This window comes from Stegastes partitus, unplaced genomic scaffold, assembly GCF_000690725.1.
Source record: "Stegastes partitus isolate 25-593 unplaced genomic scaffold, Stegastes_partitus-1.0.2 Scaffold1014, whole genome shotgun sequence".
In the NCBI taxonomy this organism is placed as follows: Eukaryota; Metazoa; Chordata; class Actinopteri; family Pomacentridae; genus Stegastes; species Stegastes partitus.
In genome coordinates this window covers 90,595-98,710 of record NW_007578745.1, presented here as the reverse complement: position 1 = coordinate 98,710, position 8,116 = coordinate 90,595, and the positions used below count along the sequence as shown (strand labels likewise).

The window sequence follows — 8,116 nt, the reverse complement described above, 5'->3', positions numbered from 1 at the left end:
TGCCTTCACCCTAAGGCAGCTGGGATAGACTCCAGCCACCCGTGACCCTAGTGAGGATGAAGCGGTGTATAGATAACGGATGGATGGATTTTCACAAGCTTAGAGCATTAGACAGTGCTATATAATCTATAGTTGTCGAATGATAATGACCAGTGCTTTGCAGCATTTTACCTTTTTTTGGACCATTACATGCTGCTTGGTGCAACTGAGAAGCCAAAACCTGTAGCTGAACTGAAATGAGAGATGTAATTCTCAAGTAAAACTTGGAAAGGAAAGCCAAAAAATGATGGATGAACAGTTGGAAAAGGGCAACGCAAAGGCAAGCAAGAAAAAAATAATACAAAAAAAATATCTATCTATATAACATATCTATATTTATGCATTCAAAAACACAGACGAGAAAGTAAAAGATGATAAAAGATGAGGCTAAATGAATGACTTGTCCGACCAACATGGTTATATGACCTTCCTATAATCCGCTGCATTAAATATCTTGAATTTTAGAATGGTAAAGGATTACTCAAGCACTCTTTCATCTTACTCTTGATTGTGTCTCTCTAGGACATACAGTACACAACAGAAGTGAGCACAACCCTGTGCAATATTGCGTAAATGTCAAGCGATTCAAAACCACCTTTCAGAAACGGCACCATTTTAAAGTCGACAAGTACAGCGTTTTCTCTTCTAAACAATCTGAAACAATTACTTTAGAAAGACTAAACTGAATACAGGCACCAAAGTAGAACCTGAAAGAGCAACAGTGAATGTGATCACAGAGGCACAAGTTAGAAAGTTTGTAACCATCCATCCATTATCTATACACCTTAATCCTCACTAGGGTCATGGGGTGCTGGAGTCTATCCCAGCTGACTCAGGGTGAAGGCAGGGGACACCCTGGACAGGTCACCAGTCTATCACAGGGCTATACTTAGAGACAGACAACCAAGCACACTCACATTCACACCTACAGACAATTTAGAATCACCAATTAACCTCAACAAGTTTTTGGACTGTGTGGGAGGAAGCCGGAGAACCTGGAGAGAACCCACACTGCACGGGGAGAACATGGAAACTCCACGCAGAAAGATCCCAGGTGTCCTCACCAGGACACAAACCGGCGACCTTCTTGCTGCGAGGCAACAGTGTTAACCACTGCTCCACCTTGCAGCCCAAGTTTGTAAAAACTGAAACAAAATTCAAGACACCTGCGATTTCCAATTAGCCTCATTCCATGAACATGGTTATAAAATGACCCGTGAACACCAGAACTGTCTTTGTTCTGGATGTATGAGCTGAGTCTATCTGCATCATGGCTCCACGTGAAAAAGAATCACCAGAGAGATAGAAAAATCTGCTTGTGAGGCTTCACAAAGATGAAAAAATGATACAGGAGCATCAGTGAACAACTAGAACTTATATAGAGAGAGAGAGTTGCAGCAGTACAGGGGTGTCAAACTCTGGTCCTCGAGGTCCGCAATCCTGCAAGTTTTAGATGTTTCCTTCTTCCAACACACCTGATTCAAATGATCAGCTCATCAACAAGCTCTGCAGAAGTCTGATAATGATCCTGATCATTTGAATCAGGTGTGTTGGAAGAGGGAAACATCTCAAACATGCAGGACTGTGGCCCTCGAGGACCAGAGTTTGACACCCCTGAATCCGGAGGTAAAGAACAAGACAAAGCAAAATGACTTCATAGACAGTGATTGTTTTTGTTCTAAGTACATCCTGGGTTCCAGTCATGTCAGGTACTGAGAGAAGTTTTCATTTAGTTCCCAGAGTTTTCTCCTCAGGACCGGATTAATTTCTCTAAAGACATTCTCAAAAGGTTGTCCTTAAAACATTTTAGGAATGCTGCAGTGAGAACATCCTTCGTTTGTTATCATATGACATTGTGGTAATGTTTTGTAGAGAAATGTTAGTTTAACCTCAACCCCAAAACATCCTCAGAATGTTGCGAGCACAATGTTGCACCTTTGTTTAAGATATCACGTTACAGAAGCGTTGGTGTGAATGTTGGCCGAGAACGCTCTTGTCAGATTTGATACATGATACAAGATCCTCCAGACATCGTCTGGCTGTTCAGCAGTGTTTCTGAGATTAATTTTTTACCTCATGGGAACATCATTTAAAATACTAGTCTTTTGAGCTTTAGAATAAAATGTTTTCTTTANCAACAGTGCTACCAACTGCGCCACCCTGCAGACCCCGGTCAGATATGTTCATTTGATTTGCTACGATTTATCATAGTTGTCTTTTTTTTTTTTTTTTTTTAAAACAGCACACTATGTAATTATGTTCTTTGCTTTTCTATGTATTTCCCTTGCGTGGAAGAAGGTTTAAGCTCAAATTTACTTTGCATCTTCTGTGACCTTCTGTCTCAGCAGCTACACACACCAGTCTTCCAAGAACATCTTAAACAATTTGGCTTCAGGTAGGTGTGCCTGATGGGAGGAGAAAGTGACTTTATTTGGCCAGTCATGATTTGCTTTTTGTGGAGTTTTCTATATTTTCCTTTTTTTTAAAAAGGATGCAGACGGAATGGCAACTATTTCAGAATTTCAAAATTTGTGTAAACAAAGCTTAGAATTCAGTAGTGGAAAGGAAACCAGCTGATTCAGACTGAAGTTTCCATAGTGCTGACCAAACTAAGGCCTGAGGCTGTAGAAGTAAACTCACTAAACACTGGTGTTAAATTACACTGGTGACAAACAAATATGGTCTAAGAGGAGCCGAGTCTCAGATTCTTACTGGAAGTGCAGAGAAACCTGCAGAGCAAGTCCTCAGCCTTGATGCCGACTCAAGGTTGTGTTTGCTTTTGCTATGTGTCAGTGCCACTGTGTACCGCTGACTCTTTGGAGTCTGTTGCTGAGATTGACCAAACACAAAGAGAGACTCGGGGAGGGATTTGGTGTCCTGTCTGTCTGAGGCTATGTTTTAAGTTCACAGAGAGAGAAACAAAAACCTGCTGACCTCTGAGATCAGCTCAGTAATAAAGATCTGTTTCCTCACATTCTGTTTCTTCCGTTTCTCTCTATGAATATGAGATATTCCTGCTACTTTGTACTCTTTGTCGCTTTTGTTTGGCCGTGTTGTCAAAACCACGTCAACGTCAATTTCAGTGTCACTACTGTTGTCTAACAAGCTACAGGTTTGTATTTTCTGAACCAATCAGCCCCAAAACCTTGTTCTTTCAATTAAAATCATTGTAATCTTGTCTCTCTATCCCTTTACCTTTACCTCTGCTCCACCAGCATCTAGACTGTGGGAGGAATCTGCTCCATGATGACCCTTTGCACCGGAATCAAACTGCCAAAATACTTTTATTTTGCTCATGCTTCTGGTTTAGATTTTACGTTTTACGTCCAAATGATCTGTCCATATTAAACGTAAAAAGTGTGCAGTCACAGATACCAAACAATCATTTTTATCTCTCAACTTTCATGAAACTTGATGCCTAACTATCCTGCCAGGGTGTGTAAAGTGATGCCTTCGTGCTCAAACCGCACATTCAAATCAAAATTAGAGTTAAAGGAGTTAAGAAAGATGAGATGATTCGGAGAAAGGCCACACATAACATCACTATCCATCACTCTACCAACAAACTAAGATCATATTTGTGGTTTTGACACTTCTCGGATTTCTAGCTTAACAGTTCTAGTTTTTCTTAAAAAATCTTCTCAGTGTGCTGCATTATCCATACTGGAACTGGCCTTACATTACAATTACATTAATGTATGATTGTTTTTGTTCCTCCCCTGTGATTTGTTCTTTAAGACAAATGCAAAAATGATTCATATACGTCCCCAGCATGGATTACTGTCAAAATGACATCATGCATTATTGCTGTACGTCACCCCGTTGTTCTAAGGAATCATATTGCAACTTGTTTAAATTTTCAATTGGAATAATTACAAGATGTTAAACTACACTAATTATACTAATTTTTGTAAGTTGCTGTTGTGCTGTTACTGAAAGTATCAGTAATGTATTAAATATGTTCACTGACATTGACTTTAATTATTTATTAAATGAAGTCATTTAATGTTGTTTTTGTTTTGAGGAACTCAAGCAGCCCGTTGTCATCACACTCTCTCCTCTGTGCTTCACTGTCAGGACAATGCATCCACTGTGGTAATCCTGACTAGTTTTACATCAGATGTGCTGGACCCCATCTGAGTCAAGCTAATTACTCTTGTTCTCATCTTAAATAATGTGTCCACGACATTCATCAGACTTCTTTTCATGTACAGTTTATAATGCAGGATTTACGCGCCGTCCTCTCTGCGAGAAAGTCCAATCTCCAATAATAACGTTGCATATCTGTGTTCATGCCGTGATTCAAAGAGAACGAGACACTGCACCTCGTTCTATACCTCCTGATTCCTGCTGCAACTGGTTTCCCACTGTTTTTTTTTTTTTGTTTGGACACCAATCTTCCTGTTTCCTTTTCCATCTTTATGAAGTCACACAACTGGATTTTTCTATTCCTCTGACAATTCTTTTCCATGTGGAGCCATAATGCAGACATGCAGATAGACATAAACCACACGTGTTTAACTGAAAAGGTCCTATTATTCACATTTCATTTTATAACCATGACCTTTGGTGGCTTTTAACATGTACGTACAAATTGAACTTTCAGTCTTGCTTGGAAAGGCTGCAATTAAAGTCAACAAAAGCATGGAAATGTTATTTTGATGTGCCCTACTTCTATTTGCGTCCTTGTTCATCTTGTTTTTAAAATATGCTGCTTATTTTTGAGCAGTACCTATAGGTGTTTCTTGGTATGTATTTTGAGAAGGAGAAGCAATTGTGTTATGGCTACAATAGACTAACAAGACATTCACAGTGTCATCTGCACTTACATGCACTTGACTGAGAAAGTACTTCAACTTTTTGCACACTTCATTTTGTTGTAGATTTCATTCTTCCCATCGATCGACAGTTAATAATCCATAATGACAAGGTGAAATCATGTTTCAAGATAGTTTTGCAAACATATTAAAGCTCAATAATCCTAAAATCTTTCATTTACAAAAGTATTCATACCTTTAATGTGGCTGTCCAAATTTTGGTTCTACAAATTGTGGGCAGTTTGCTTTAATAATTCTTGAGATGTTTCCAAAACATCTTAGGAGTCCATGCGTGGATGATTGAATTGTTTGGATACAGTTCAGTGAGGGAGGCTGGTGAATCGAAAGGTTTAACAACCCATGAGACATGTCATATAAAAAACAAGCTGTAAGATCAGGGCAACAGCATAAAGCCATTACTAAAGCTTTAAATGCTTCAACACACAATTTTATTCATTGAAAATTAAATGTACGACAATAAATTCTGCAAAAAGTGAAAAGTCAAGAGCAATGCTACAGTTCACAGACATGAAAAAACCAACACTGTGTTGCATAATGGTCTTGGTGAAATGTTACCTCTTTGGCCTGGGCCTCTTGAGCACCTTCCTTTGTCGGATTTCCAGACACATCAAACTGGGAGGAGAACCTGACTGTGATCCAGAACCCCTTGGAGCTATTCCATATCTCATCTGGCTTTGGAACACCTCAGGAATCCCCAGGAGGAAATGGAATGCGTTGCTGAGTGGTTGGTTTGTAATGACCTGCTAATCCTGCTGCCACCGCAACCCAAACCCAGACAAGTGGAATAAAATGGATGGATCGATGGATGTTAAATGCCTTTTTGCAGATCAGCTGAAGAAAGAAATGTATATGCAAATTTCATATAACTTATAATAAATGCAACCTTGTAACATTGAATACTACTTAATCTGCTGTTGTAACTGTCAGTTTTATGACTCTTTATTTTTCCACAAACCCAAATATACTGAAAACATAAATGTCTGCGTCTGCAATTCTGATCTGACATCTTTATGAGCGAGTCTACGTCATTTGGCGTGTACCCATCAAAACTATTAAGAATCACAAGACTTGGATTAGTTTAGGAACAGAGCAGCTTCATTTAGACACTTAATTAAGGCTAAAGTGGCAAATTGCATCAAGTCTTTGATGCCTTAAAAGAGGAACCAATCAGTGGTCTCAGATGTTCTGTTGGCCCATTCATCCACCCCAATTTTTGCCTCACATGGACTTTGCCCTTGAGCTGTGGTGATTGTGATGCTTGCCAGAACATAAACTGATGTAGTTTTGAGCAATTTGTTAAAACTACTGCTGCTTTTATGGTTTATGGGAGGACTGTGTAGAGCAATAATTAACCCTCAGATATGGTGACCTTGTAGCGTAAAGGTGATTTCCACAGGGCAGACTAAATCATTTGATGCAGACAGCAGCGTGGATTAAAGTATTATTCTATCAGTCAACACAAACCTAAACACATCCCTAAACATTAAACAACACTCTTTGATGACAGAAGCAGCCTCAGGTGGTTCCCAGACTTGGCAGAGGCCGTTACTATTTGTTGGCAAACACGCCACTGGAAGTCACATCAGGGTTGAAAGCCTAGAACCAGTTCTGCATTTGCACCAATTCACAATTTACAAGACCCAGGGCATTGTATAGAGTTTGTCTTGGTATAATGGTATTGTTCTTTAAGAATGCCTTTTATGTTGTATTAAAAAAACAAAACAAATGTTCAGTTATGTTCAGAGGCAACTTCATGTAAATGGATAAAGTTATACAATTGATATTTGAAGAGTTCATTTGCGAACACTGATACCTTTTTTGTAGATTTTCAGAAAACTTATTTTGTTGTTGTTTGCTCGAGATAATATCAGTCAAACTGAATTTGCGTGGATCTGACTCAGTAGAAATGACAAAAATAGAGATAACTTCAGTTTGATTGATATTGTCTCAGGTAGATGATGGAAAAGTGGGTTTTCTGAAGGTTTGTGAAGATGGAGTTATCTGTTTTTGCAAATCAACTCTTCATTTGTAATGTCATGTCATTACTTTGATTTCAGGTGAATGTGATCTAGGGTTTATTGATATAATGATTTATCTTAATTTGTAAGGGAAAATAATCACACATTTTTAATCAAGTTCTTACTCTGGTTTTTCACTTTAGTCCTGCTTTACACTTAAACAAACATACAAAATCGACTATCTATGCTGTAGTTAATCGATTCTTGGCGCTCTATTTTTTATTTCTTTTCTGTTTAAATTCTCTTAGTGAAAATGCATTCACCATACATATACATTTTAAAAAGGGACTTATTCGATTATGTTTTATCTTCATGAGAACAATGCAAATTTTACTTTTTGTGCTTATTCTACTTATGTTTATCTCTATATTTTTTGTACATTTTTAGATGAACCTTTTAAGTTGTAAACATGATTTTAATGGGTTGGGTTGACATAAAATTATTGCATCAGCTTAACACACAGTGTGCGATTTAAAGTCATATTTCTGCATTAGCTGATCTAAAATTTGATTCAAGTTGATGTAACCTGATGAATTTGACTCAATAACTTCCTTTTTCTTCACCTTGAGATCAGGATTTCAGGTTTTTCAGATGAATCTAGGTCACTTAAGCCTCATAATTAACAATACCCTTAACCAGTTCAGCCCTGAGCTATTTTTTCAGGTGTCGTAAAAATAGCTCGAAAATTACATACCCATTATAAAAACAGTTTGTCTATGCAACCACAAGGTCTATTTGAATAATTATTGTGTCATAATAAAAGGAACACTTGCAAGATTAGTTCTGATGTGTAAATATATGTTACTGGTTAAGAGTAAATATGGATTGCACACATCCCAAATGAAAAATTTTCAGGTTTACATAAAAAAAATAATAATTAAAAAAAAAAAAGCGTTTTACATTTTGGCACACTTTGGCACATTTTGGCACACTTAACCATCTGAATTTTCTTATGTACAAACTATAGATTTCACCTGTATATGACTAGTGGTGTTTAAAACATCCAAATACTGCAGTTTTTTCGTTTTTTGAACGTTCAACCAGACCGCCATCTGTGTGTCAGACTGCTGTGAAGCTCCTGTGGTGACGCAGGGCTGCATCTCCTTAATGGATTGGTCGATTTCAGTGATTGACACCGCCTTTGAATTGTCAGAGCCAATAGAATACAGCGATAGCCACCACAATGAGATTGACAGCACTTTTAGCCAATCAGAGTCAATA

At 38.0% G+C, this 8,116-nt stretch overlaps 1 protein-coding gene across 1 annotated transcript in view; it reads left to right on the top strand.

Moving 5' to 3' along the window:
- Positions 1-8,116, top strand: part of LOC103367090 (probable G-protein coupled receptor 116) — a 51,471-nt gene that overhangs the window by 5,516 nt on the left and 37,839 nt on the right. The gene's annotated exons all lie outside the window — the stretch shown is intronic.